Source organism: Bufo bufo, chromosome 2 (assembly GCF_905171765.1).
Source record: "Bufo bufo chromosome 2, aBufBuf1.1, whole genome shotgun sequence".
NCBI lineage: Eukaryota > Metazoa > Chordata > Amphibia > Anura > Bufonidae > Bufo > Bufo bufo.
In genome coordinates, this window is record NC_053390.1 from 496,361,869 (window position 1) to 496,375,170 (window position 13,302).

Below are 13,302 nucleotides of genomic sequence, written 5' to 3' on the forward strand. Positions count from 1 at the left end.
TTTGCTAACCCTTTAGGTGTTCCACAGGAATTAAAGGAAAATGGAGATGTAATTTCAGAATTTAACTTTTTTGGCAGATTTTCCATTTTAATCCATATTTTTCTTTAACACATCGAGGATTAACAGCCAAACAAAACTCAATATTTATTACCCTGATTCTGCGGTTTACATAAACACCCCACATGTGGTCATAAACTGATGTAAGGGCACACGGCAGGGCGCAGAAGAAAAGGAGCGCCATATGGTTTTTGGAAAGCAGATTTAGCTGAACTGGTTTTAGATGCCATGTCCCATTTGAAGCCCCCCTGATGCACCCTTACAGTAGAAACTCCCAAAAATTTACCACATTTTGGAAACTAGGGGATAAGGTGCCAGTTTTATTGGTACTATTTTTGGGGTACATATGATTTTTAATTGCTCTAATATTATGTTTTTTGTGAGGCAAGGTAACCAAAATAAATGGCTGTTTTGGCACGATTTTTATGTTTTACAACATTTATCTGACAGGGTAGATCATGTGCTATTTTTATAGAGCAGGTTGTTATGGATGCAATGATATCAAATACATCTACTTTCTTTGTTTGTTTCAGTTTTACATAATAAATCATTTTTGAAAAATAAATAATATTTTTGTGTCTCCATTTTCTGAACGCCGTATTTTAAAAAAAAAATTCTGCAAATAGTCTTGTGCAGGGGCTCTTTTTTGCAGGAAGAGTTAATGTTTTTATTAATACCATTTTGTGGGACGTACGCCTTTTTGATTACTTGGTGTTGCACTTTTTGTGATGTAAGGTGACAAAAATGACTTTTTTGACAGTTTTTTTTTTTATGTTGTTTATCGGAGGGGGTGGATCATGTGATATATTTATAGAGCCGGCCGTCACGGAAGCGGCAATACCAAATATGTCTATTTTATTTATTATTTTCTATTTTTAACATGTTTTTCTTTTATTATATGTACTATGTTACTATATAATTGGGGAATTTTATATTTTTTGACATGTGAAACTTTTTTTTTTTTAAATAAAACCCTTTTTATTTTACACTTTGCGTCCCCCATAAGGTCATACAAGACCTCTGGGGGACACTTAACTTCACATTTTTTTCCCCCACTATTGATTTCTCCTGTAACTGGGGCTGACATAGTAGCCCCAGTTACAGGGGAAATAACCCCCCCCCTTCCCCAAAGAGGCTGTACAGCAGTATACAGCTCTGTACCGCCTCAGTGCAGGGCTGATCGAGGTCTGTGGAAGACCCGACAGCTCCTGCACTCTCCTGACCTCGGCGGTCACATGATCACCGGGCAAGGACAGGAAGTGCATAGCTGTGTATACAGCAATCTAAAAGGCAGGGACACCTGGGAACTGTCCCTGCCTTCCCTTTGGGTTGAAGTAGAGAAAAAAAGAAAGAGGGTTATCCAAAAGCTGCCAAGGACTGTGCTTTGTCCCTGAAGAAAAGGATAAAGAAGGGGCGCCACAAGGATCGTACGATAAAGGGATTGAACAAGGAAAAAAAGGAAAAACTGTTTGCTGGAGAGGCAGCTCTGGTGTGGGATGAAACCAACCACCAAAGAGAAGTCGAGATAAATCAGTGAAGGGTAGGGAACAGGGGGTAGTCACCCACCCCGAGTGTTAACCGGTCACTGTAAAAATGAATGAACAGTTGAGCGCCAAACTCCCAAAAGACAGAATAGAGGTGTTGGAGAATCGTTAACAGTAGCAAAGATCACCAAACTCAAGTGCTATAGGCTGGTATGTAGAGCACAATCGAGAGTAGGTGCTAAAAAAAGGATGATGCTTGTAGTATTATTAGGTCAAGTCATGTAGCAATAAAACTGGATAAATGCATAAAATAAATATTTCAAGAAAGTTAAGAATATTAGAACTATGGAGACAATAATGAAGATAAAATCATTGGTAAAAATCCACTCACTTCACAAGGGGGGTCGCCACCAGGATAAACTTAAAACACCTGTGGCAAGTCACCCCCCTAAGCCGGGATCGCGTGTAAGTTGTTAGAGGTTGACGTCTACGTCCCGGGTGTACAGCCTGGTTGGTAAAGCAGCAGACAAATCCAAAGGTACGTATTCGATCCTCTTTAATGATAAAATGTAAGGCTCAACGCGTTTCAGGGGTCACAATACCCCCTTCATCAGGAGCAGGATATACAATAGACATAATGTATGGGCTTTAAATACATGTGGATGTGCCGTTTTCGCGCCAAAAAACAGTGGGTGGAGTTACAAGTGATGACATCATCATTATGGGAATAAGGATATTTTTTTTCATAAAATACAGGTATGTTGGTGGTGCTTGTAGTAGGTAAAAGGCTGGACACCTATATACACAAAAAATATATGTAAAGCTACCCTTAGATCGTTGATCTTTCTATATTAGAATCGCATAACCGGAAGTAAGGTGGGTGGAACGCAGCGTGCGTTCCACCAGACCATATCCGGGATAGAGTAAGCCGCAACCGGAAGTGAGCCGCCACCGGAAGCTGCTATATTAGAAGTGGGTGGAACGCAATATGCGTTCCACCTAGTACATATCCGGAATAGAGAGACCGGAAGTTGGCCTGTGAAACACACAGGTGCACAAGTAGCTATAGTAAAAGCGAGTGGAACGCAGTATGCGTTCCACCTGGCGCATATCCGGATAGAGGAGACCGGAAATGCACCTGTGGAACGCACAGGGGTCCAACCAAGTTAACAGATGCTACAAATGCCTACTAGACATACGGGAAGTAAGTGCATAAATATGGAAATAAATCTGGCCAATCAGTGAATGGCCTTAAAAATCTTTTTTATAAAAAACAAGTAATATAACAATAAAAGGATCAGTAAAATAAGGAAATGTGCGTACCTTGATTTACCCTATATATAGCTACAGGGATAATGTCACTCATAGTAATAATATTCGTAGTAATATAAAGAGATAGGTGGGTATCGGCATTAAAAATCAGGTCGCATAAAAGATATACATAAAGACTAATTATATTGATGTCTGTGGGGAATAAATACGCTTCTGTTAAACAGTACGGGTATAATTTCTCCAGAAGTACCCATTTTGCCCCAACTGGAATATAGTAGTGGGTGGTGTATAAATACTAATAGTAAAAGCATAAATAACATAGTGATCATACCACAATAATGTAAGGAAAAAATGGTATATCGATGTATAGATGAATGGATCTGTATATTTATTTATTTGAGTAGTTACCATTGAAAGATTAGGTATATGGTGGTATATGGTGATATCGTATCTGTAAAGGAATCAAGATCTTATATAGAGAGCTAGTAATTTAGTAGTTGGCATATTCAAGAGATTCATTGAGACCGAAGGGTATGAGGGTGTTTAGCTTGAAGATCCAGAACATTTCTTTTCTGCACAGTGTTTGGAATGATCGGGGAACCCATTCGAGTGGCGTAACTGACAGAGATGCGGGGTCTCCTTCATGATGAGAAGCGTAGTGTCGGGATACACTGTGTGTGCAAATTTTGCGTCTTATGTTAGAACGATGCTCATTCATACGTTCCTTCAGAGATTGAGTTGTGCGCCCAACATACAGAAGCTTACACGGACATTGCAGTAGGTAAACCACATTTGTAGTGCTGCAATTCATAGGATGGTGTATGGTAATTGGTTTCATAGGGTGAGGTAAGATCACCCGTTCGCCGCAACAGTTTATGATGTCACAGCACATACATCTTTTTATTCCGCATTTGTGTGAGCCTATTTTCTGTAGGCTCTTGTTAGGACCTGATTTGGGACATCGTGGGTTAATCTCAAGTTTGGGACACGAGGGGGCTAAAATGTTTTTCAAGGTCTGGGCACGTTTAAAAATTAAATTAGAAGTTTTTGGAATAGTCTTGCCTATAATGGGATCCTTTAATAAAATATTCCAGTGTTTATTTATTAGTTTTCTGATATCCATGTGTCTGGAGTTGTAACGTGTGACAAAGTGAAAATTGGATTGGATATTATCTGTAACTGAAGTTTTCTTTTTCTTTTGGCCACTGAGACTATCTTTTTGGGATATTCCTAAAGCTCTCTTTTCTGAATCTTTTACGAGTTTGCTCGGGTAACCTTTATCGTGGAAGCGTTTTTTCAAAATGGAAAGTTGTTCCCTACAGACCATGTCATTTGAGCAGTTCCTGCGAATTCTGCGCATCTGACTGTATGGCATATTATTTAACCATTTCTTGTGATGGCAACTCTTAAAGTCTAAATAACTGTTTGTGTCCACTTTCTTAAAGTGTGTTCTTGTGGTTATTTTGTTATTGGAGATTAAAAGATCTAAGTCTAAGAAAGTTGCTTCTGTAGGGTGTGTCTCGAGTGTGAAGTTGATGTTCCCACCGTTGGTATTGATGTGGTTGATAAGACCTGTTAGGACATCGGGGTTCCCTTCCCAGATTAAGATGATGTCGTCAATGTACCTCTTATAAAATTTTATGTTGGGATGGGTGATAAAGCCGTGTAGTTCCTCGAATGCCCCCATGAACAGATTGGCATAGGCTGGGGCGAGCTTTTTTAATATAGTACTATCAGATTTTAAAGACCACTTCTCAACCCCACCCAGCCTACCTGGGAAAAATAATCTGAGCCTAGACCACTCTAGAGCTCTAAAAACCCTCACTAATAATAGAGATATGGTCATTAAAAGTGCCGATAAAGGAGGGGGAATCGTTGTCATGGACTCGTCCTACTATCTAGCCGAATCATTACGAATTCTCTCTGACAAAGAATACTATCAAATCTTACCATCCGATCCTACGAATAACTATAAGAAAAAACTGATATCCTTAGTTGACAATGGTTTCAAGTCAGGTATCATTAGTAAAAAAGAAAGAACTTTCCTCAAAACACCACATCCGTCCCTAGCACGTTTTTATTTTCTACCTAAAATACATAAGTCACTAACGAACCCCCCTGGAAGACCTATTATCTCTGGTATCGGATCACTAACCTCCAACCTGTCCGACTATGTGGACAGTATTTTACAGAAATACGTCCTGCAATTACCCTCGTATCTACGTGATACTTCCCATCTTATTAATGCCTTGGAGACCTTTGAATGGAGAGAAACCTACCATTGGGTGACACTAGATGTCACCTCCCTCTATAGTAATATCATTCATTCTCTCGGCATCCTTGCTGTAGACAAAACTCTTTGTCAAGACCCTCAATTACCTCACACACAACGAACCTTCATTATAGACTCCATTAACTTCATCCTCCATCACAATTATTTTATGTTTCAGGACACAATATATCAGCAATGTAAAGGAACAGCCATGGGGACTAAGTTCGCCCCAGCCTATGCCAATCTGTTCATGGGGGCATTCGAGGAACTACACGGCTTTATCACCCATCCCAACATAAAATTTTATAAGAGGTACATTGACGACATCATCTTAATCTGGGAAGGGAACCCCGATGTCCTAACAGGTCTTATCAACCACATCAATACCAACGGTGGGAACATCAACTTCACACTCGAGACACACCCTACAGAAGCAACTTTCTTAGACTTAGATCTTTTAATCTCCAATAACAAAATAACCACAAGAACACACTTTAAGAAAGTGGACACAAACAGTTATTTAGACTTTAAGAGTTGCCATCACAAGAAATGGTTAAATAATATGCCATACAGTCAGATGCGCAGAATTCGCAGGAACTGCTCAAATGACATGGTCTGTAGGGAACAACTTTCCATTTTGAAAAAACGCTTCCACGATAAAGGTTACCCGAGCAAACTCGTAAAAGATTCAGAAAAGAGAGCTTTAGGAATATCCCAAAAAGATAGTCTCAGTGGCCAAAAGAAAAAGAAAACTTCAGTTACAGATAATATCCAATCCAATTTTCACTTTGTCACACGTTACAACTCCAGACACATGGATATCAGAAAACTAATAAATAAACACTGGAATATTTTATTAAAGGATCCCATTATAGGCAAGACTATTCCAAAAACTTCTAATTTAATTTTTAAACGTGCCCAGACCTTGAAAAACATTTTAGCCCCCTCGTGTCCCAAACTTGAGATTAACCCACGATGTCCCAAATCAGGTCCTAACAAGAGCCTACAGAAAATAGGCTCACACAAATGCGGAATAAAAAGATGTATGTGCTGTGACATCATAAACTGTTGCGGCGAACGGGTGATCTTACCTCACCCTATGAAACCAATTACCATACACCATCCTATGAATTGCAGCACTACAAATGTGGTTTACCTACTGCAATGTCCGTGTAAGCTTCTGTATGTTGGGCGCACAACTCAATCTCTGAAGGAACGTATGAATGAGCATCGTTCTAACATAAGACGCAAAATTTGCACACACAGTGTATCCCGACACTACGCTTCTCATCATGAAGGCGACCCCGCATCTCTGTCAGTTACGCCACTCGAATGGGTTCCCCGATCATTCCAAACACTGTGCAGAAAAGAAATGTTCTGGATCTTCAAGCTAAACACCCTCATACCCTTCGGTCTCAATGAATCTCTTGAATATGCCAACTACTAAATTACTAGCTCTCTATATAAGATCTTGATTCCTTTACAGATACGATATCACCATATACCATATACCACCATATACCTAATCTTTCAATGGTAACTACTCAAATAAATAAATATACAGATCCATTCATCTATACATCGATATACCATTTTTTCCTTACATTATTGTGGTATGATCACTATGTTATTTATGCTTTTACTATTAGTATTTATACACCACCCACTACTATATTCCAGTTGGGGCAAAATGGGTACTTCTGGAGAAATTATACCCGTACTGTTTAACAGAAGCGTATTTATTCCCCACAGACATCAATATAATTAGTCTTTATGTATATCTTTTATGCGACCTGATTTTTAATGCCGATACCCACCTATCTCTTTATATTACTACGAATATTATTACTATGAGTGACATTATCCCTGTAGCTATATATAGGGTAAATCAAGGTACGCACATTTCCTTATTTTACTGATCCTTTTATTGTTATATTACTTGTTTTTTATAAAAAAAGATTTTTAAGGCCATTCACTGATTGGCCAGATGTATTTCCATATTTATGCACTTACTTCCCGTATGTCTAGTAGGCATTTGCAGCATCTGTTAACTTGGTTGGACCTCTGTGCGTCCCACAGGCGCATTTCCGGTCTCCTCGATCCGGATATGCGCCAGGTGGAACGCATACTGCGTTCCACTCGCTTTTACTATAGCTACTTGTGCACCTGTGTGTTTCACAGGCCAACTTCCGGTCTCTCTATTCCGGATATGTACTAGGTGGAACGCATATTGCGTTCCACCCACTTCTAATATAGCAGCTTCCGGTGGCGGCTCACTTCCGGTTGCGGCTTACTCTATCCCGGATATGGTCTGGTGGAACGCACGCTGCGTTCCACCCACCTTACTTCCGGTTATGCGATTCTAATATAGAAAGATCAACGATCTGAGGGTAGCTTTACATATATTTTTTGTGTATATAGGTGTCCAGCCTTTTACCTACTACAAGCACCACCAACATACCTGTATTTTATGACAAAAATATCCTTATTCCCATAATGATGATGTCATCACTTGTAACTCCACCCACTGTTTTTTGGCGCGAAAACGGCACATCCACATGTATTTAAAGCCCATACATTATGTCTATTGTATATCCTGCTCCTGATGAAGGGGGTATTGTGACCCCTGAAACGCGTTGAGCCTTACATTTTACGATTAAAGAGGATCGAATACGTACCTTTGGATTTGTCTGCTGCTTTACCAACCAGGCTGTACACCCGGGACGTAGACGTCAACCTCTAACAACTTACACGCGATCCCGGCTTAGGGGGGTGACTTGCCACAGGTGTTTTAAGTTTATCCTGGTGGCGACCCCCCTTGTGAAGTGAGTGGATTTTTACCAATGATTTTATCTTCATTATTGTCTCCATAGTTCTAATATTCTTAACTTTCTTGAAATATTTATTTTATGCATTTATCCAGTTTTATTGCTACATGACTTGACCTAATAATACTACAAGCATCATCCTTTTTTTAGCACCTACTCTCGATTGTGCTCTACATACCAGCCTATAGCACTTGAGTTTGGTGATCTTTGCTACTGTCAACGATTCTCCAACACCTCTATTCTGTCTTTTGGGAGTTTAGCGCTCAACTGTTCATTCATTTTTACAGTGACCGGTTAACACTCGGGGTGGGTGACTACCCCCTGTTCCCTACCCATCACTGATTTATCTCGACTTCCCTTTGGGTTGTCCTGTTGTCGCTGACAGCGGGCCCCCGTTCGGCGTGCAGCTGCCATCTCTTAATGGACGTTTTAGAACGTCCATTTAGAGATAAACAACCACCCATAGGACGTTTTTATCCAATGGGCGGTCGGGGGGTGGTTAAAACGGATAGTGACACCTCATGAAATAGTTATTACTTTACATTTCCGACATGTCTACTTTATGTTGGCATCAGTTTGTAAATGTCATCTTATTTTTTAAGACTTTAGAAAGCTTAGAGTTTTAGAAGCAATTTTTCAAATTTTCAATAAAATTTCCAAAACCAACTTTTTAAAGATCCAGTTTAGTTATGAAGTGATTTTGATGGGCTTACATAATTGAAACCACCCATAAATTACCACACCTCTTAGGTCTTCCACAAGAATTAAAGGAAAAAGGAGATTTTTTGTGAAACTCACCAGTAAAATCTTTTTCTCGTCTTTTCCATTGGGGGACACAGACCATGGGTATAGCTTAGAGGTATTAGTAGGAGGGACACTATGCAAATACAAAAGAGCTCCTCCTCCTCGGGCTATACCCCCCGACTCCACCAGGAGGAACTCAGGCGTTGCAAAAGCAGTAGAAGGAGAAGGAGACAAGAAAAAATAATGGAAGCCATCGGACCAAGCCATAAGGTCCAACCACAAACAGAAACTGAATTGAAAACCCCTCCTGCAACAGGCAGAATGGGTGGGAGCTGTTTCCCCCAATGGAAAAGACGAGAAAAAGATTTTACAGGTGAGTTTCACAAAAAATCTCCTTTTCTCGTACTTTATTCCATTGGGGGACACAGACCAAGGGACGTCCTAAAGCAGTCCATGGGGTGAGAAAAATATCACCACCGCCAGGAGGAACGTCCAACGGTCAAACAGGAACCACAGCCTGCAAAACCCTGCGACCAAAGACAGCATCAGCCGAAGCCAGAGAATGCAACTGATAAAACTTCGTAAAGGTATGTAAGGATGACCAGGTGGCCGCCTTACATAGCTGAGATGCAGAGGCACGATTGCGCCTTGCCCAGGAAGCCCCCACCGCCCTAATGGAGTGAGCGGTAATCCGAGCCGGGGGAACCCTACCACGAGCGCGATAAGCCGCAGAAATAGCCGAGCGGATACATCGCACCACAGTGACCTTGGAGGCCGCCAGACCCTTACGAGGTCCCTCAGGAATTACAAAGAGGGAATCTGAACGGCGGACGGAAGCGCTAGCCGTGAGAAACACCTTCAGGGCCCGTGCGACATCCAGGGAATGCAGAGCGCGTTCCTTGGGGTTTGCCGGAGAAGGGCAAAAGGAGGGCAGGACCAGATCCTCGTTAAGGTGGAAGGGAGAGACCACCTTGGGAAAAAAAAGGAGGGAACTGGACGGAGCACAACCTTATCCTGGTGAAAAAACAGAAAAGGCTCTTGACAGGAGAGAGCGGCCAGCTCCGACACCCGTCTGATGGAAGTTATGGCCACAAGGAAGACCACTTTCCAGGTGAGAAAAGTCAGGGAGACCTCTCTCAGAGGCTCGAAGGGGGCTGACTGTAGAGCACGCAGGACCAAATTGAGATCCCAAAGGAGGCAAAGGGGGAACATACGGAGGAACCGAATGTGCCACCCCTTGCAGAAAGGTCTTCACAGGACCAATTAGAGCAAGGGACCTGAAAAAAGACGGCCAACGCAGAAACCTGACCCTTTAGGGAACTCAGCAACAGTCCCATCTCAAGCCCGGACTGAAGAAAAGACAGCACCATCGGAATGGAAAGGCGAAAGGGGAGGGAACCCAGAGTTCTCACAAAAAGTCAGAAAGGCCTTCCAGGTACGATAGTAAATCCGGGAGGAAGCCGGTTTCCTCGCACTGATCATGGTTCTAATCACCGAATCCGAGAACCCCCTCTTCTTCAGGATGGCGGTTTCAACAGCCACGCCGTTAAACGAAGAGACCGTAAATTCCGGTGGAAGAGCGGGCCCTGAGACAGTAGATCCTCTCTGTCAGGAAGAGGCCATGGGGCGTCCGCCAGCATCCGAGCCACGTCTGAGAACCACGCGCGGCGAGGCCAATCTGGGGCGATGAGAACAGTCGGAATCCCTTCCGCCTCGATCTTGCGTAGGACCTTCGGTAGTAGAGGAAGCAGAGGGAAGACATAGAGGAGGCTTAAGTTCTGCCACGGAGACACCAGCGTGTCCACCCCGTACGCCTTCGGATCCCGGGAGCGAGCCAGGAACACCGGGAGCTTGTTGTTGAGCCTGGACGCCATCAAGTCCACATACGGACAGCCCCATCTGCGGCAGATTTCCTCGAAGACATCTGGATGCAGAGACCACTCGCCTGGATCCACCTTGTTGCGGCTTAGAAAGTCCGCTGTCCAGTTGTCCACCCCTGGATTGTAAACTGCTGACAACACCGGAACGTGCGACCCCGCCCACGTCAGAATTTTCGTCACCTCCTGCATCACCATCCGGCTGCGGGTCCCGCCCTGATGGTTGATGTAGGCCACAGCCGTGGCATTGTCTGATTGAATCCTCACCAGGCGGCCCGCAAGGAAAGGAGTCCAATGGGAGAGAGAGTGGAAAATCGCCCTCAGTTCCAGAATATTGATCGGAAGGCGAGACTCTGCCGCCGACCAAACCCCTTGAACCGTGCGAGACTGGAGAACGCCTCCCCAACCCAGGAGGCTGGCATCGGTGGTGACGATCGTCCAGGAGAAAGTATTTCCCCGACCTCAGGTTCATCGGGGACAGCCACCAATGGAGAGCCGCCCGAACCCGCTGAGACAAGCGGATGCGATCGTCCAGACCCCGAGAGGTCTTGTCCCAGAGGGAAAGGATCTCCTGTTGCAACAAGCGAGTGTGAAACTGGGCATACGGAATGGCCACCATAAGACCCAGGACCCGCATGCATTCCCGTATGGAGAGGAACGGGGAGCGCAGCAGATGCGACACTGCCCCCTGGATCTGGGAGGACTTGGAGACTGGCAGGAATACGCTGGCGGTCGAGGTGTCCAAAATCATCCCCAGGAAGGGGAGCTTCTGGGACGGGAGGAGAGAGGACTTTTGGAAATTGATTATCCAGCCGAACTGTTCCAGAGTCTGAAATGTGATCCGGACGCTGTCCTCGGCCTGCGGAAGCGAGGGGGCCTTTATCAGGATATCGTCCAGATAGGGCAGCAAAGGAATGCCCCTGGTACAAAGAAGCGCCATGATCGGTGCCAGGATCTTGGTAAAGACCCGAGGGGCGGTTGCTAATCCAAAAGGAAGGGCGACAAACTGATAGTGTCGACCACCAATGGCGAAGCGCAGAAATCGTTGGTGAGATTCTGCGATCGGAACATGCAGATAGGCGTCCTGGATGTCCACGGATGCGAGGAACTCCCCTGGAAGAAGAGAAACAATAACGGAGCGGAGAGATTCCATTCGAAACCTCCGCACCCGTAGAGACTTGTTGAGCAGTTTTAGGTCCAGGATCGGACGCACCGACCTCTCCTTTTTTGGGACCACAAACAGGTTTGAATAGAAACCTCCTCTGGGGGAACCGGGGTAATAATCCCCCGGTCCAGAAGGGAGGAAACTGCCATTAAGAGGTCCAAAGCTCTGGTCGGATCCCCCGGGAACGCGAGAAGGGAAAAAACGTTCCGGCGGTCTGGACGTGAACTCTATCTTGTAACCAGACGTTACAACCTCTAGAGCCCATGCGTCCTGAACATGAGCCCTCCAAACCTCCTGATAAGAGAGCAGGCGGCCCCCCACCACGAGGGGTGGGGGCGCTCCTTCATGCGGAAGACTGCTTGGGAGCCGCAGGGCGGGCCGACTGTGCCCTCGGGCGCCAGGAAGGCTGGGGCTTCAAGGAGGGCTTCTTTTGGGAGTCCTGTGACCCCCCAGCGGAGGAAGCAGGTGATGTCCTGTTAGAAGAGAAGCGGCGAAAGGACTGGTACCGAGAACCGGAAGTCCTAGGCCGAAAGGGGCGCTTAGACCTGGGCTGGGGAAGATGAGTGCTCTTGCCCCCAGTAGCGGCAGAGATGAACTCATCCAGTTGAGCCCCAAAAAGTCTGGAACCCTCAAAGGGGAGGTTAGCAAGGGAACGCTTGGAGGAAGCGTCGGCGTCCCATACCTTCAACCAGACCTCCCTGCGCTGAATGACCGAGAGGGCTGAAATGCGGGCAAAGAGGGAACCAATGTCCATGGAAGCCTCGCATAGGAATTTGGAAGCCTGAGACATCTGGAGGACCAAATGCAGTGTGTCAGCAGACGCATCTTGTTCCGCCAGGTCCTGGTGATGGCGCTCCAACCACACCGAGAGAGCTCTGGCCACCCATGCTAAGGCAATGGCAGGTCGCAGGGACGTGCCTGCCAGTGAGAAAATGGATTTGGCCAGAGAATCTAGGCGCCTGTCCACAGCGTCCTGCAGAGAGGAGCCGTCCAGGACCGGGAGGGCCGTGTTTTTGGCTAACTTGGCCACCGGGGGATCCACCTTAGGGGGAGAAGACCATTTCTCCACGCTGTCTGCCGGAAAAGGATAGAGAGTATCCATGCGTTTGGTGGCAGAAAACTTTTGATTAGGACGGTCCCAGGGGGTTAATGAAGGTATGGCGGTTCATGCAGGGGAAGGCAGAGAACCCCGATCAAGCGGGGATCCGCCGCTGGAGAGTGCAGTTGTAATGTAGAAAGCGGCGCCGGCGCCGCTCAGATCAGGCATGTCCGTATAACAAGTAGCCAGCATTCATCCCCAGAGAGGCCATGCCCTTAATAAAAGTGCCTCCAGAGCCTCAGCGCCCCAGACAGAATGAATCACCCAATTCCCCTTCACCCAGATGGCCCATAGGTCTCAGTGCAGAGGAGGGGAGGGAGGGTAGGAGGGGAGGGAGGGTAGGAGGGGAGGGAGGGTGGGAGGGGGCACAGAGGATGCAGCTTTATACTTATCTGCTCCTGAAGTCTTCTCCCTCTGTTCAGTACCAGCAGGGCAAACCTCTTCAGACATCTGACTCACCTGAGTTCAGTGCTCTGGATGGAGGGCAGAGGCAGGTGACCCAGG